Genomic DNA, 17,636 nt, shown 5'->3' on the forward strand with positions numbered 1-17,636 from the left:
TACGTGTTGTGCTCTCAGTCCCCAGCCTGCCGTGCTAGTTGAAGGGTTGTGGAACTTTTAGGAAGTGGGGCTTGGTTGGCACAATTTATATCAGTAGGAGTGAGCCTCAGAAGGTTCCATATGCCTTAGTTTCCAGCTGCCTTCTGTTCTACCTGGTCTGCTGTGGGTGGTATGAGCAGCCTTCAGCATACATTCCCATGGCTGTGAACGGAGTTGCTTCAGCCTTCTTGCCATGGTAGATTGAAATCTCTCAGAAACTGTGAGCCCAAATAAGCCTTCCCTTGTTTACACTGCATCTATCAGTTATCCTGCCTGAGGGGTGAAGACAGTACGGAGCCTGGCTGGTGGTCATGGGAGAAGCAGAGGTGTTGGAGGCTTTGGAACCTTCCTGGGGCTCTCCAGTCACAGGATGGGAGCAAGCAGGCCTACTGTACTCTCCTACTGTCTTAGGAAAGAGATCAGGCAGGGAGACCAAGGTGAGGTAGATGGTCACAGACTTTGTAAGTCTTGTCCTCTCTCCTCGCTGGTTTATTCTCCTCCCATTCACTCCCAACTGATGAAAAGTGAACTTCCCACGAGGAAGACCAGCCCCCTTCATGGTTTTTGGAGTAGCAAGGAACTAGAAACTGGGGAAGCAGCATGCTATTGTATGACTAGAGGAACACCCCAGGAGATGGGTGGGTGGGTGGGTGGTGGCAGCTTCTTAGGGTACAGGCAGCTGCAGAATTGCTCATTCATGCGAGAGCAGTAGTTCTCAGCCTTCCTAATACTGAGACCCTGTAATACAGCTCCTTATGTTCTGTGACTCCCAACCATAAAATTATTTTGTTGCTACTTCGCAACGGTAATTTTGCTACTGTTATGAATTGTAATGTAAATGTCTGATATACAACACCCAAAGGAGTTACAACCCACAGGTTGAGAACCACTGTTCGAGAGGTTAGAAAAGAAGAGAACACAGGAGCCAGCAGGGCCAGTTGGGGTCTTAGGGCTTCTGAATAGAACAGATTCCCAGACTCCTTATGTGGAACCAGATTGAAAGGAAAACTGGGAATCCAGACGCCACAGTCCTGTGTGATCCTCGGCTTGGGGAAACACAGAGGAAGACTGGAGGCGAGCTTTCAGCGAAGCAGTGTCTGCTCTGGGCTAGGAAGACAGCCTGCAATCTGCAATCAAAACTGAAGGGCGGGAGGTCATAGCGGTACCCGCAGAAGTGCCCTAAGCAGTAAGACATTGCATAGAGTCAGAGAGTAGAGCAATGTGGCTTCAAGTCCCCACACAACCCTGTGCTAGACCTGGGTCTCTGTGCCTTCCTTTGTAAAATGGGAGCATTTCACCATATTCTAAACAAGAACCACCTAAGGACGCAGGTGGACAGTACGAAGAGGACCTTCCAAGCGCTGAAGGTCTGGAAGGGAATTCTGTTATAGTTTATTATTTTGTTACTTTGTAACTGTCTGAGTCAACTGTGCTGCTATGCTGATTTGGAGCTCACTGATCCTAAGTGGCCCATTTACTCCCCATTTGAACTTGTTTTCTTTGCAGCAATAAGGATTTAGGTTAGATGCTAAACAGATTAAATTAGTTAGGAGGCTCGATAAATGAAAAAGAAAGAGGGGAGACTGAAGTTTTGAGGTTCCTTCCACCTTGGGTACTCCAGAGTAAATCACAAATGTGATTTTTTTTCATCCCTATATTGATATGTCTCAGAAACATTAGAGCTATTTCTAAAAAAGCAACTGCTATAGGAGCTGGGTATTTTTTGTTGGTTTTTTGAGATGAGGTTTCACTGTGTAGACCAGTGACCTACAGATCTACCTGCCTCTGCCTCCTGAGTGCTGGGATTAAAGGTGTGGTCTTAGGGCTGTTTTGATGAAGGCCTGTGTGTGTGTGTGTGCGCGCGCGTACTGTATGATGCATGTCATATATGTGATATGTATCTGTGCTCTGTGTATTTCATATGTGGGCATAGTGTTTTATCTTAATATATGTGTGGTATGTGTCTATATTCATTTTGCACATGCACAGTATGAATTGTAGCATGGGTATATAATGACATGTGGTATAAAGGTGATTATGTGTATGATAGGTATGTGTGATTTGTATGTGGTGTGAATGAAGTGTGCATGCATGTGTGTGTGTGAGCTGAGGGAGTAGCTACATTTGCTTTATTTATAGACACCCCGTACTCAGCCTGAGTATCCCCAAGTCGAGGAGAAGGGAGACTGACAGAGACCAACTCCTCCGTTTCTCTTTTTCATCTCCGCTTCAAGTGTCTCCATAATCTCCTGAGAGACTTGGATAGAATCGAGAACTGAGCGTGGTCCCCAAATTGCAAATCAATGCGTTCTGAATTAAATATTGATTTCCTCCCTTTCCTTTCAAGGAAGTTTCTTGAGAGTAATTGGCTTGCTACTTTTTTTTTTTTTTTTTTGACTTTTAAATTTTCATCCTGATCCTTAAATACTCTGTTGCTGAAATTCTGTAGGGGGAGAGCATGGTCCTCTGGAGTCCATCTTCTTCATGGCCCCTCTCTTGCCATGTCTGGTAACTTTCCTCTCCAAAGATGAAATGTCGGTAAGTGGGAGGGGCAGGTCATAAGAGCATGACTGTCTGCCATCAGCCCACAGGGCTACAGCTGGGCAAAGGGCAGCCGCCCGCCTCCGATGCCCCGGGGCTTGGACATTGAGTCCCAGAAGAGAGGGTGAGGCGCCACCCAGGCCAAGCGGGAGACATAAACTGGTACAGGTCAGGAGCTTCACTTCCTGGGATGTAACAGCTCTCTACTCTTCAAGTAACCTCCTTTGATCTGAACCCCCAAGTCAAGGCCTCCACATTGTGCATCTTCTCTGGGCCAACCAGAGCCAGAGTAAGATATTTATGAGGTCCTGAGGTTTGTAAAGTTTACAATATGTGTTTATCCATGTGCAACATGAATTTTAACTTTCCCATGAGGGCAGCCAGATGTCTTTTATTGTCTGTGTGTCTGCTTTTCTGGGTTCCTGTCAGTGGCAATGCCCCTCACTCCCCTCCCCCGCCCCCCCTTTTTTTTTCAAGACAGGGTTTCTCTGTGTAGCCTTGGCTGTCTTGGAACTCATTCTGTAGATTAGGCTGGCTTTGAACTCACAGAGATCTGCCTGCCCCTGCCTCCTGAATGCTGGGATTAAAGGCACGGGCCATCACCACCCATCTGCAGGCCCATTTTGAAGGAAGAACTAAGAGTCCTGATATCCTTGCACCAGGGCCTCCCAGCCTGCCCCGAGAACGTCACGGTCAGGCTACAGGCAGCATGGTGCTCTCTGCCTCACCCAGGACCACAGTGGGCCTCCTGCACTTTCAGTCAGAAAGTCAGCTCCCAGCCCTTTCTCTGGTAGCAGAGAAAGAAAACAGGTAACTCCTCCGTCCCAGAGGCCCAGTCTGGAGAGAAGGCAGTTCCAGGATGTGCTTGTTAGCAGAGAAACGTAATTACTGTCCTCTCACTAGGCTGTAGCCTCTGTCTCCACAGAGCCTCTTTCTTGAGTTAGCTAATGGAGTGTGTGTGGGGTGGTGGGGGTGGTGGGGAGTCTCAAGGTGAAGGCGTAGGATGGAATGAAAGTCATAGACTGCTCTCCAAGATTTATTCAGAGTTGGATGTATCTGAGAGGAACATCCAGGACTCTGGCCTTATATACTTTGTGCTTTGGTCATCTAGGCTGGGAATGGCTGTCTGGGCTCTAGGGTGGGCCAAGCCTGGGTTTGAATGGCAGAGACTGTATTCATTCACTGAACTCCTGACTCTGTCTGACCAACTGTGTGCCAGGGTTGACATCTAATGTCCCATGGAGATTAAAAACAAACAAACAAACAACAAAAACCCAACAGCCTATGATCTCCAAGACACTGGCTGCAGCACCTGGCCTCCGTTACAGTACAATATGCCCTGTGTGGCACGATGAGGGCGTGGTGGGCCAGGGCTGATTCAGAGCTTGTCCCTATAGGTGACTTAACCAGCTCCCCAGATGACTGGGAATAGAGGAAAAGGCTCTCATGCGAGATTGGGAGGTAGCTCAGTGGTTAAGCACACTCACTATCTGCTTGGAGGTCTGAATTCAGATCTCCACATAAAAGCCTGGTATGGTTCTGTTTCCTATAACTCAAATACTTCAGGGACAGAGCAGCCAGTCAGCCTCGCTGAAACCTGAGTCTCTGTCACAAGGGAATATAGGCTGAAAGGGAGAGACACCTGATATCATCCTCCTGCCTCTATGTGCACATACAGACACATATATATTCACAGAGATACCACACAGAGCACACGCCCCCATGCGTGCATGTGCACACATGCACATAACAACAACCACACCCCAAGCAGGGAAGGGAACCAACAACAGAGCAAAAGGGTTGGAGATTTTCTTAGGGAGCTGTGTAATGGCTGCACGGGGGTGCCTGGTGCTCTGAGACATGATGGGGCACACAGGCAGGTCTGGAGATTAAATACCAGAGGTTGGATGCTTCAGTGGGCTCCTGGGTCTATGATCCTGGGGAATCTATACCACGGAACCAGATGGGACCGGCTTTGTGGCAAGGAACACCAAAGGAGATAGCAGAGTGTCTAGCCTGGTTAGAGCAAGACCTTGCACATGTGATTTACAGCTCTCTCCCGAAGTTCCCTCATGTGTAAAATGAAGGTTTTGAGAGTCTATTCAATTGGAGTGGACAGAGAGGCTGCCTCGCTGACATTGACTCCTCAGCTCCTAAGGCAGAGCCCGTGGCAGACGTTGGCCTCTTCGCTTCCCATCTGCCCTCTTCACCCTGCGCCTCGCACAGGTCACGTGCTCTTGAAGGGAAGCAACTACATTTGTTTTCCTTTCAGGGTGCATCCTGCCCTCTACTCAGCCTCTGAAAATAGATCGGACTTCTACTTCAGGTCAGTGATTTCTACCCAACTCCATTCCACAACCCACTTTTGGTCTAGCAGTGCCGTATAGATCTGTTTAATGTATTAGCAATGCTCTTAGAAGAGTCTGGTGGTATTAAGAATGGGTCTTCTTATACATTGTTAAGATAATGTTTCAGATTGAATACATGAATGGTAAAATTCCTTAGGTTAACTGACAGACAATATACATGAACAATGTGTAAATATTAATGTATTTCTCTTCTTTTCTTTCTTTCTTTTTTTAAAATGTATTTCTTTTCTGGTGACTTTTTTCCCCCAGTTTTGGAGACTGAGCCAAGACAGCTCTTGCTAGTTAAATGCTACACCTCTCCACTCTATCCCTGGCCCAATGCATCCTTCATTATGACGATTAAACCCAAAGAAAGTATCCTCCATACATAAAAGAGTGAGTCGCACAAGGACGTTTGTTGCCTTGTTAGAGATAATAAGAAAAGAGTGGGAAAACCTGTAAGTTCAACCCTAACAAGAGAAATGATGATTAACAAGAGAGTTGCCTTCTTAAGCTTATGAGGTACCTGGAGCCATCAAATTCAGACAGACAGAGAGAAAAAAGGGACCAGAGGAAGAGGGCCAAGCTGATACAGTTGAGTAGATACGGAATTCTGGAAGAGGGCAATGGTGATGCTCACACAACATGAATTACCTTGACGATGCAAACGATGCCAACTGTACACATGAAAACCTAAAAACAAAGGGTCTGGAGTTCCAGAGGCGGAGGCAGGAGATCGGGAGCCTGAGGCTAGACCATAGTGCAAAGCCTTGTTTCAAAACAAAACAAAAGTAGCAAAATGCATGCTGTGTGTATTTTACACAGCTGAAGAACTATATATACCCTGGGCTGTGAGTGTCAAACTGAGCAGTAAAGGGTTGTTTGTCTGGCAGCCCCTGAGCCTGTGGGTATGGGGGGGGGGGATATGAGTGCTGGAGAAGTCTAAAATATTTTTTAAAAATTCCCTTTTCTAAAATTTAATTCATTTAACTAGAATTCATCTGGAGTGTGGGATAGGAGATATGACTGAAACGAGAATAATATGCTTCATTTATGTCATGAAGCAAGTAAATAAGAGTACACACACACACACACACACACACCCACACGTCTAGGTATTATCTATCCTTCGAGTGTTGGTCTGAACTGGGACTTATAGTCCCATAGATTCCACTGATTTGCCTGAGATAACACAGACAGGTATCTATGTGCCTGGATTTTGCATGCTGAGGCTGGGTTTCTCTGATGGACAGGTGGCTGGGTCCTGTGTGGATGGTGTGGGTAGCGCCCTTTTCTAACAAACTTTTCTTCAGATTTGTCCCTATGCCCAAGAGAACTCTTCTGGCAGGGAGTAGCTGAGGAAACCAGTTCAGTTATTTTTAGGCCTTTGAGAGCCACTGGACAAACGAGTCAATTATCTAAGTTTGTCACGAGAGAGGCTCACTGGGTTGGAATCACGTCCTCACCACTACAAGGAGAGCATTGTCCATGATTAAGATTTAGTGCAAGTGGGCAAGAGAGATGCTGTCTCCAGGCTAGGGCCTCCTTCATGCTTGTCAACGCTGCATGTTAAGCAAGGTTTGGTAGCTTACTCCTGTGATTCTGGCATTTCGAAAGCTGAGACAGGAAGATCACCTAGAAGTTTGAGGAGAGCCCAGGCTACATAGTGATTTCCGGGCTCGCCTAGGCAACATCGCAAGAGCCGGTCTCTCTGTAGCAAGTGAAAGGCAAAAGAACTGCTGAAAAATATCTTCAGGTTCGGTAAGGGACTCAAATACAAGAAAGGGGAAGGAGCCAAATATACTTGGGAGGGACTGGGTGTGAGAAAGGAGTCCTGGGCCAGGACTTTCCCTAGTCAGTCCTGTTCATCTGGGTCTGCTATGGGCTAGGTTTAGGGTTTCAGAGGCAATGTCAAAGCAGGGCTAAGAGTAAGGCAGTGCAGGGAGGTACTTAATCCAGATGGGGATCTGCCCTGCAAGGACTTACTTTGGGCAAATTATTTAGCCACCTCTGTGACTCGGTTTCTCACCTGCCTTCAGAGTCTCAGCAAGAATGAAAGGAACTGCAAAGTGCTTAGAGCAGTTCTTAGCCTGTGGGTCGTGACCCTTTGGGGGTCAAACGACCCTTTCACAGAGGTCACCTAAGACCATCAGAAAACACAGATATCTACATTAGGATTCTACAAAAATAATTTTATGGTTGAGGGTCACTACAACATAAGGGGTCACAGCATTAGGAAGGTTCTGAACCAGTGGCTTAGCGCAGCGGCACATGCAGTGGAAGTTGTTTATAAGAGAGGGTCTGTAAACTATTGGCTTCATGAGGCTCACACAGTGAAAAAGTCTTGAAGCCCAGACTGGGGCTCTACAGTTACCTCCCCCTTACCTAAGTTCTCACTGGCCTCTCCTCCCCACTAAGATCTCCTTCACCTCCTCCCACCCAGCAGGGAAACTTTTGTTCCCACTGATAGATGAGGCAATTGTAGGGGCTGTAGAACTACAGAGGTGGGAGCATGGGTGCTGCCAGGCTGCCTGCCTTCGCTGGCGGCCTGTGTGCTCCTGGTGGGCTCAGAGGCAAAGGCATGCCACGGAGGCAGATTAATATAATCACTGTATTACCAGCCCCGCTCCCTCCCTCCCCCACTCTTCCCTTAATGGTGATGATTATACTTATTAGAGGTTCAGCTGCCAATGGTTACTGGCTCTCCCTGCTCTAGCGTTTTAATAGGAATTTGGAGCTATTGTTGTTAACACAACCTTCTGCGGGCCCCAGGACAGGTGCAGAGCAGGGCACTGGGACCTTTTCAGCCAGGCAGGCAAGGTCCCTAGGGTCCTGGTGTCCCACAGGACGCTCAAAACTCAAATACATCTTGCTTCTGTCTGGTGTCAGAAGAGGGGACTGGGGACCTCCTAGGCCTCTTCTCTTTGCAGGGGTTGAGTGGCGGCAGGTGCTTCTAGCTGGAGCTGGGTAATCTTGATGAACTACCAATCCTTCTGATGCCTGGAAGGCTTCTGTGCCCTTTAGCGGTCACCTGGCATCCTCCCAACCTGCCCCCGCCCCCACTCCCCCCATGGAGATCAGAAGGATCACTGGAGGGTGACATTGTAGCCTGGCTGGGATGTAACCGTGACACTCTGACCAGGGCTAGGATGGGAGTGAAATGAATTTCAGATGGCTGGAGGTGGGGCCCATGGGATGATAAACTTTCAGGAGAGGGGTGACCCCAGGAGAACGGTCTGCAACTCAATTTCCAGAGCTGCCCTGAGGCCTCTCAGAACCCACAGCGCCCTCACAGGCTCATCACGTGGCAGAATGACAATAGTTTGTTTTGGTTGGACTTTGTTCTTCAAACAAGGCAAGTCCTCTGTGCATACCTTTAAGGTTAATCCCGGGGCAGCCCAGACAGGGATAGTATCTCGCATTATAGATATAAATAAACCACAAGAACATAACTCACTAACTGGCAGGACTAAAGTTCAAACCCAGACTCTTCACATGTTAGCCAGGTGAGGCTGTACCTTAGAAGGGACTGCGTCTAAGGCAGTTGTCTCTGTGTTTCCCACTGGGTGAAGCAGGTGTGACATGTGTGTTAGTTGGTGTCTATCCAGCAGGAGCAAGAGGGTTGACTCGGAGCCAGGGAGGGTTAAGTGGAACCAGCAAGGAAATTGGAAATTGGAGCAGAGCCTTGGTTTCTAAGACCAGGGGGAAGCCCAAGCCCATGTAGGGACTGCTCTTCAGGACCTCTGGATTCTTGGCCTTGGAGGAAGAGTACCACCCCATAGCATAGATGCAGGCCTGGCAGTGGGTGTGTGAAGTGTACAAAGAGGCCTCCGAAGGTCTTGGGTCCTACAGTCATGCCTCCCTCCCTGGCCTTCCTAGAGCCCATTTGCTGGACAGGTGGTCTTGAAGACTTGGATCTGGGTGGGATGGGAGAAAGTGGGAGAGGAGAGGGGCAAGCAGGGTGAACTCTGAGCAGGCTGCCTCTGAGGGCTGAGTGAGATCAGGCTGGGCCTCTGATAAGGAAAACAGACAGTGCTCGCCCTATTAGCCAAGGGCAGCTGTTCTCTGGTCTCTCTGACCCATCCATCACCACGTGTCCTAGTCCCCAGAGCTCTGGTGTTGAGGAGTCCCCGCTTTTCTCCATGGAGACCCAGAGAATGCCCAGATTTGAGCAGAACTCATCTATCCGGAGTATGGCAGGGGAGCAAGTCGAAAGTGGACAGGTGTTAGAGAAGTGAGCCTCACCTGTGAAGGAAGAAGAGGCTAGACCCTCATCGAAGTCATCTTCCAGCTTCTCACCTTCAGAAGCATACTGACTGTGGGCATCCTCTTATCCTTTCTACAGATGTGTTTTGGGCAACGCAAGGCCTCTCCCTGTTCTGCTAAGCAGCCATATGCAAGGGGTGGCCCTGCCTGGCTCATTTGGCCAGTTTGCTTGCTGTCTTCTCTACCAGCTCTTCCAGTCTATTCTACTCAGAATATGTCTCTAACTGTTGACAGTACCACCTGCTACCGTTGCTCCAGAGTCTAAGCTCCTGGGACAGGGTCCATATTTGATCCACTAATGTAAGCCCCGTGCTTACAATTACGGGGGGTACAGGAGGTGGGCCTGAGATCTGAGATGCTCTATAATTTTAACTGCCCCATGTTCCACTTTCAGAGAGACTGGTAATTAAGCATTCAGATTACCCTTTTCCTGACATTTGTTGGGCAGGAGAGACCAATAATACCAGAGGACCAAGCATCCCACCCTGTTAGCTGATTTGTAAGAAGCGGAGCTCCTGTGGCTTCCTGCTCCTCGGCTCCTCTGCTTCCAGCAGCTGACAGGAGTGAGTAGGAGGAGGCCAATGTTAACCTGTCAGCTTCCCTGACGTCCTGTGTGCACACGGAATGAACGGACAAATGGAATTCACAGGCCGGGAAGAGTAGGCTGAAGCCTTGCCCATCACACCTACAGACTCCTGTGCCTGCCAGTGAGCTGAAATTGCAGGCTGACTCCCAGAGATGCTGGCTGCAGTTATTTTTTTCTACCTTGAGCCCTTGGGGTGGAGTTCTGAAAGGACAGGATCCTAGGAGACAGGCCTTACCTCTGCTCGCTGCTTGGGCCCAGTGTCTGCCTGTGCTGTCGGAGAAAGCTAGGTTGGATGGAAACCTGGAGCTGGGACCTGGGCTGTTACTGAGGCACTGGGACACCAGACAGGAAGTGGAGCTGCCTGTGAGTGGCCTACTCCTCAGAAGAGCCTGGGAGCTTTCTAAATCCATGGCTCCAAAGAGAGAGAAAGGCGACTCTGCAGACCCTCGATTTTTCTCCCGTTCCTTTCACCTGTACCCTATCATTATGTGTCACAGAATAGAGGACCCAGCTGAAGAGAGGCGGCAGAGAGCTGTGTCCAGCTTCCCTCGCTCACCCAGCCCCCTAGCCTCTCGTTTCTAGGTTACTCTGCTTCCATATTTCTCTCCCGGATGCTCCCCGCTGGCCTCTGCCACCCCAACAGCTCTTGCCTCCTCATCCATCATCTGGTTACAGGGCACCGGAGTCCATCTCACAGAGCCAACCTCCTGCCCCAGGCCTCCAAGGAAGAGGGCTCAGCTGTCAGAGAAAAGAGTGTTTTCCGAAGGGGTCAGAGCACCAGGCCCTCCAGGATGGATGGCTATAAATTATGGATGTCACGTCCCAATTGGTCTCACAGCTCAGGAACCACAGAAAGTGTCTCTGCCTCTCCATCCTAGGCGCCTCTCCTGTCTGGTGTCCCTTTAGCATGCATTCCTGCATTCATTTCATATGGAGCCCATTCCTATGTTGATGTTACCTGCGCGTGCGTGCGTGCGTGTGTCTGTGTAAGGTTCTCACGCATGCCCTCTACATCAAATCCAGAGTTCTCTGAGCATGAAGGTTCTGTCTCTTCTATTGGTTAGAGCCCAGTTAGAGAGAGCTGATGGCCAGCCCCATCCAGTGGACCCTCTGTAGAGTGGCTGCTATGACTCTGATGGATGACAGAATAAAGACTGGTTCGTCCTTAGGAAGACCCAAGACATGAGTGAATGGGGGACTAGGTGGGCAGCCGTGAGCCCAGACTGCACCTGAGCAGCACCTCTCCCATGGTCTGAGGTAGAGTTTTACTGCTGTGAGCAGGCACTATGACCAAGGCAACTCTTTTTTCTTTCTTTCTTTTTCTTCTTTTTTTTTTTTTTGCTTTTCAAGACAGGGTTTCTCTGTGTAGCCCTGGCTGTCCTGGAACTCACTCTGTAGACCAGGCTGCCCTCGAACTCAGAAATCTGCCTGCCTCTGCCTCCCAAGTGCTGGGATTAAAGGTGTGTGCCACCACTGCCCGGCCCAAGGCAACTCTTAGAAGAACAGCATTTAACTGGGGCTGGCTTATAGGTTCAGAGATTCAGCCCATTATCATCAATGCAGTAATATGGCGGCATCCAGGCAGCCATGATGCAGGAGGAGCTGAGGGTTCTACATCTTCATCTGAAGGCTGCTAGCAGAATATTGACTTCCAGGCCACCTCACAGTGCCACACCTACTCTCACAAGGCCATACCTACTCTAACAGGGCCACACCCTCTAATAGTGTGCCCCTCCCTGGGCTGAGCATATACATACCACAGGCAGTCTGCAAAGGTCTGCTGGGAGAAGGCTGCCGCCACCCGCCACAGCCACCGCCACTGCCACCGCCACCCTCTTCCTCCCTAGCTGGTGGCCAGGTTCTCCAGCTGTTCTTGCCTGCAAGGTTTCTCTTCTGCTCACAAACCCCTGTGGCATCTCCCGCGTGTCTCTGGCCACATGCTCTTCCCACAGGGTATTTCTGCCTCTGACCCCCCCATCCTTCCCTGAAGTCAGCTGACTCTGCTGCCGAAGAACCCCACCTCTGTGAAACCTTGACAGTTCTTGGAGTACCTGCTACCCCTTGTGTAGGCTAATCTTGCTGCCATTGCTCTGTCCCACAGGGCAGGCCTCCTGGCCACTTAGTACAGCCAACTATAGTGACGAGTTCTCTTTAACTCTACTTTTCCAGAATTTCCCAAATCCCCACCTGACCAGATGCCAACCTCACAAAGCTCACCAGAGTCTTTGTCCTGTGTTCTGCCTGCCCCTGGCCATATCCCCACACCTCCAGCTTGGCTCTGGCTGTGCCCCACACCCTGCTGGGCTCTCTGGTTGCACAACCCTGGGTCAGGAGTGCCATCCTGTTTCAGAGCACTCTGCCCTGGGTTCTCTTCCCTTCAGGATACCATCTCTCATCTCTCCGCCCACACGGACTAGCTGCTCCCCTGGGTGCTGCTGCTGCCGTGAGAGCCTCTGTCGCCTCAGTTACCACATTGTATCTTAATGGTTTATTCATGCCTCTGTGGCACATCCCTCCCCTTGTGTCTCATATCCTCAGCTCCAGGATTCCCGGCACAGAATGACTCCCAAGTCCTGAACGAACGTGAAAGGCTAAGAATGAGGAAAGGATTTGGAGTGACAGGTTGGGGGGACACCAATATTCATAAATAAGGACCACGCAGGTGGGTCGGAGGGGCAACTTGGAGATGAGCTAGAAGATAGCATCAGATTCAGGCACTGGGGTCCGGGCATGGAGGGGGGGCATGAACACCCTCCCCAGTCTTCCCGTCAGCACCTTCTCAAAGCGAAGAAAATAAACCTGTTTTCCTTATGACAACCTTGGTCTGATGATAAACCTTCCCAGCTTCCCAGGAGGTGGCAGAGACTCTGATTGGTGGGAAGAAGGCTGGAGGAGGAAAAGCAAAAAGAGAGGAGAGAGATGGGAGGGAGGGGGAGCGAGGGAACTCGCCTGCTTGTTCTGTATGCTGATTACTGACGTGGGAAAGGCGCGCAGCAGGTTCTGCTGGGAGGCATTTATTGCGCATGAGAAAGCAGGCTGCCTGTTAAAAAACTATCTCCAGGCCGGAGGGGAGAAGAGGAAGCCGCAGGGGCCCCACAGGGCAGAGGACTGCTCTTGCCCTGGAGCTGTAGGGTGGGAAGGAGAGAGGGACTGGAACCTTGGTTCCTCTGGGTACCACAGTCACTGGGTGGGAAAGGGGTTCTTCTGTATTTTGAGGCTACTTCATCCATGGCCCCCACAGACTGCTTCCTTGGGGAGGTGTTTGTGTGGGCACTTGTCCCTTCCTTTACTTTCCTGTGCCTTATCCTGGCACCTGAACAGAAGCTTCTGGGGGTGGCTGAGAGTCCCTGGCCCCAGTGGATGTCCCTTTGAGGTAGCTGGACCTGAGCCATACAGCCTTCACCCCTGGGAAGTCCAGGCTAACCTCCTCCTTTCTCTTCCCTATTCTGTGGTGCTGGAGACAGAACTGGGGCCACAGCCCGTGCTAGGCTACGCTTGGTCACTGAGTTAATGAATCTCCCAGCAACATGGTTACTGTTACTGTTGCGTGCTACCTTAACAATTGCAAGATGAGAGAGGCATACCTCAGGGTGTGTCTGCGAGGGCGGTTCCAGAGACAGTTAGATAGGGATGCTTCTGAGCTAATCACTGGTTTATTCCTCCAATCAGATTGTTAGAGTTTGCATAGACAGTTAGGAGGGGTGGCACTATGGAGAGTGAATCTGCTGGGAGGAAGTATGTCACTGGGGATGCAGCTTTGAAGAGCTATATCTTGACTCTGACCCTTCCTGTCTGTCTGTCTGTCTGTCTGTCTGTCTCTGCTTTCTGGCTGCCTTGTGGTGAGCAGCCTCCTCCACACATGGTCACTGCCATTCTGCCCCACTTCAGGCAATGGATGTAGCTGACCTTAGACTAAAACTCCTGATAAATCTCCCCTCCCTTAGGTTGTTCATGTCTAGTGCTTTGTCACAGGGACAGAAAGTCCAACACACTTGTCTTTGGGGAGATTTCGCCAGCTTGCTCTGAGGATCAGTAGTTTGGTCTCTCTGCCTATTATCTCAAGTCTTTGAACACTCTCCCTGATAGGGGTAGCTCAGGCATTAAGAGCCATCAGAATATGCAAATTCAGTTCATAGCATCCATATCAGGTGGTTTACAACTGCCTGTAACTCCAGTTCCAGGGGACCTGATATCCTCTGATTTCTGTGGGCACCTGCATACACACGGTGCACATAAACTTGTGCAAACACACATGTTTACACATCCATTAAACATGAATAAATAAATCTTAAAAAGTAGAAAGCAGTCTGGGCGCTGAGGCGCAGACTGTCTGGACTTCATTCTGCCCCTGGGTGGAGTAGGGAGAGAGGACAAAGGACCTGTGTGAGCCACCGAGCAGTTCAGCATGGAGCAGGGATAGTGGCAGGGCCTCTCCTGCTGCTGTGGCCCTGGAGAGCAAACCTCCCTGTTGCACATTTCCAAAAGATTAAAACCCTGAAGTCAGGGAACATCCCAATGGTGTCTTCTCAAGGCAGAGACCAAGGGAAGATTGTGTAGCCTCAAGCCCATTAAGCACCCTTAAACTATTCTTTACTACCCCCTCCTCAAGGTCCTTCCCCCTGTGGAAGCTGCTGGCTTCGCTCTTCTTCAGCTACCCCCACGAGCATCCCCAAGGGGATCCTGTCCTTGTTAGCTCCCCACTTCTACCCATCAGCCTGGGAGCAACAGAAAGGGACATAGTCTTCCTTTCTTAAAAGGTTGCTTGCTCTGGTCACTGTCACTCTCTGGTTTGTCACCCTCTTTCCTCTGTGCTTATGTTTCTAGCATGACTAACAGGAACAGACAGAGCGGAGGGCATTTGAGTCTCAGAGAAGCACCCACCAGGCCACACCACTCTATAAGCTCTTCCTACTCCGGGCTGTGCTGCTTCTCAGACCCCACCTCCAGCCAGTTATGGTTATGCATACTGCTGACCTCTCCTTTCCTCAAATTTGCCCTACTTTCTTCTGCTCAGGTCTTTGCACCCACTGATCCCTCTGGCGGGAGAGCAGTTCCCACCACTGTGCGGCACTAGCTCCTACCCTCCATTCACACTCACAGTCCCTAGTGGCATTTAATATGTAAGAAATGGAGACACCCGTGGGCTCACGGAGTCACAGATTAGCCTTCCCCACATTCCCGTGTAGCTGAAATATTCCCTCTGTGAATTACTCCCTTTATTGCGGGTAGTGTTTATTTTCTCCCCTACAGAGAAGAGACCTTGCCTGTCTTTGTTATGATGAAGTCCCTGGTGCTTGGAACTTAATGAAGAGCTCTTCAGAGAATCAAGGAAGGAAACTAGAGACACTTCAGGCTGAGGCTAGGTCTGGATCTGTGGAAATCCCTTTGGCTGGGCCCTTGCACACCAGGATTTTTTTGCAGTTCAGAAAACTGAGACTCAAGATCCACGAGAAGCCAGTCAGGGGTGTGAGACTCAGTGCTGAGGCTGCCCACTCCGCTTGGGGTGGGGCCCTATGCACTCACAGGATCCCTGGGTACATTGGCAGGTATCATCCTTGGCATCATTGCGTCTTTACAGGCTGTCCTTAGTATCTACTCTTCAGACCTCAGGGCGACTGGAAGATGCTTGAGTGTGGCAAAAGTCAACTCTCCTGACATTTTTCTTGCTAGGGAAGAAGGGCTAGTCCAGCCCTTCCTGGACTCAGGAAAAGAACAAGGCTAGTCTGAAGCTGTAGCAACGAGGAGGGGAGGCAGGCAGTAGAGAGGCAGAGTGGGCCAGGCTGCCCCCATCCCCACCGGAGACTGCAGTGAGCAAGACTCCAGAGGGAGGCGAGCCTGCCTTGGAACAGCCCCATTGGGCGAGGGCGGCCCCGTGGCTCTGTTTACCGGAAGAAACCTAGTGCGGCCAGGGTTAGGGGAGTGGAAGGAGGTGATGAATAGGAGCCGGGGAGCCAGGATGCTGGGATCAGGGACAATAGACATATGGAGGTAGCAAGATTGAGATTGGAGAGGTTTAGAGGAGAAATCCAGCTGAGGACCTTTGGAAGGGGGAGGGGGGATCCTGTCCCATGTCTCCGTCCTTCTGTGCTGTGCTGTGGAGTTGGCCTGGCAGTGTTTATCGGGTGTGCTCTGAACAAGTTCCTATAGGAAGTATGAGGCGAGACACGTTCAGCGCGTGTGTCAGACGCCCCGTTCCAGTCCAGCAGTCTCGGAGAGCTTGGCTGACATGCTGTCTCTTACTTGCGCTGTAACCTTGGGAAAGGAATTGAGCTCTACAAAACGAAGCCCACCAACCTGAACTCCCCTGGAGATAAAATGTGAAGGGTGGGCTCAGGCTCCCACAGTGACTCACAGGCGCAGGCTGGGCAGCTCTCAGCTAGGACTCAGCGGAGCCCCCAGCCTGCAGTAGGTAAAGGCTGGTCTAGACCGGGGCAAAGGCTATAAGCCTGTTGGGGTTTTTCCGAATACTGAATTCTGCCTGCTTCTCTCTTATCTCTGCAGGATGACGTCCTGGTCTGGTGACATTGAGAAGGACCCTGTTTTTAGACTCACCTTTTCAAACACTGAGCATTGAGATTGGCAATGCAATTTCTCTCCAAGTGTGCAACTGATCCCGGAAGACTTGAGTCCAGGATTTTCCTCATCAGGGTGCTCTGGCCTGAAACATCTGGACAGCCACTTACCACTTTCCTATTTTTGCAGAACATCCACAGACCAGAGGTTGGTCTTTTTCAGGATTATCCATAGCCAAGGGCTTCACTCATCTCTGGCTCCATTTCTGGTCTCTACCCTCCCATTTCCCACGGCTCCCCCCCCCCACCCCCCCCCCACCCCCCGTTCCTGAACTCCCCTAAAAACAGAGGCTTATTTTCTTGTTGCCTCTCCCCAGGACACAAAATTTCTTCGGCTCTCCAAGAGATACATTGTTGCTTCTGTTCATGCCAGGCTCCAAGCCTGGTCTGGGCTGCAGGATCCCTCTTCCAGGGGGATTAACCCATGTTTTAACATGTTTTAACCCATGAGGTATGCCATTTAATTGCTTCCAGGGCTATCAGGAGCAGGAGTAGGGTGTGGGTTGTTTCCTCTTCAGCACAAGGCTAGAGATGGATAAAGACCCGCTGCAAAGCCAGACGGAGGATGGAAGGGCTGACCAGACTGGACAAGGATGAAGACGGAGGAAGAGGTCTGAGTGTGGGCATTATTATGGTAGCCTGGCTGGTCCACAGCTTTAATGGAGGGAAGGAAATGTGGGGGCCACACAGGCACCCTCCTTCCATAGAGAAATCCTCCAAGCTGCATCACACCAAGGGGGACCTGGGAGTTGCTGGAGAGAGACATGGTGTCTGCTAGCCAGACTGACGATGACCTTGAGAGAGCTGGTGTTCTGGAGAGGAGGGGCAGGAAGAAGGAGCAGCTGAGAGGATGCCGATGGGAGGGGGCAGAGTCGAGCCAGGCCACTTGCATCTGTCTGCCTGCCTCCTGGCTAGGAGACAGATACAGACACAGGCAGTGGCAGTGGGCGGTTGGGGACAGGATGTCCTTGAGCCACAGGGTTCTCCTGAGATGAGACCTCATGGTGTTCCCTGAAGACGTGGACTCTCCCTGTGCACCCCCTTTTCCAGTCTGAGGGATGCATTCCTCAGCATTTGCTCTTTAAAGCTCTGAGGAATTTGGGGATGTGTTTCACACGGTGGAACTCTTGTCCACTCTTGTCTGTTGGGATTGATCCCCAACAGATAAACAATAACAACGAAGTGCTTTGGAGGGCGGGGGATGGGAGCAGGGGGTATTGAGCCACACAGCCCCAGGTGCAGGAACTTCTGAGAAATGATAATTTCCCCACAGCCCATCTGACT

At 50.5% G+C, this 17,636-nt stretch overlaps 1 long non-coding RNA gene across 2 annotated transcripts in view; it reads left to right on the top strand.

Moving 5' to 3' along the window:
* Gm31515 overlaps nt 1-16,599 on the top strand; it is a 31,370-nt gene extending 14,771 nt beyond the window's left edge. Inside the window, exons 1-3 of one of the 2 annotated variants that reach the window (XR_878540.1) lie at nt 3,129-3,390; nt 4,853-4,906; nt 16,282-16,599. This is a non-coding gene — a long non-coding RNA (predicted gene, 31515). Of the gene's footprint in view, nt 1-3,128; nt 3,391-4,852; nt 4,907-16,281 lie in introns of those variants that run through there. The other variant, XR_878539.1, reaches the window with a different exon arrangement.
* Nucleotides 16,600-17,636: the final 1,037 nt, after the last annotated feature.

Source organism: Mus musculus, chromosome 1, assembly GCF_000001635.26.
Source record: "Mus musculus strain C57BL/6J chromosome 1, GRCm38.p6 C57BL/6J".
In the NCBI taxonomy this organism is placed as follows: Eukaryota; Metazoa; Chordata; class Mammalia; order Rodentia; family Muridae; genus Mus; species Mus musculus.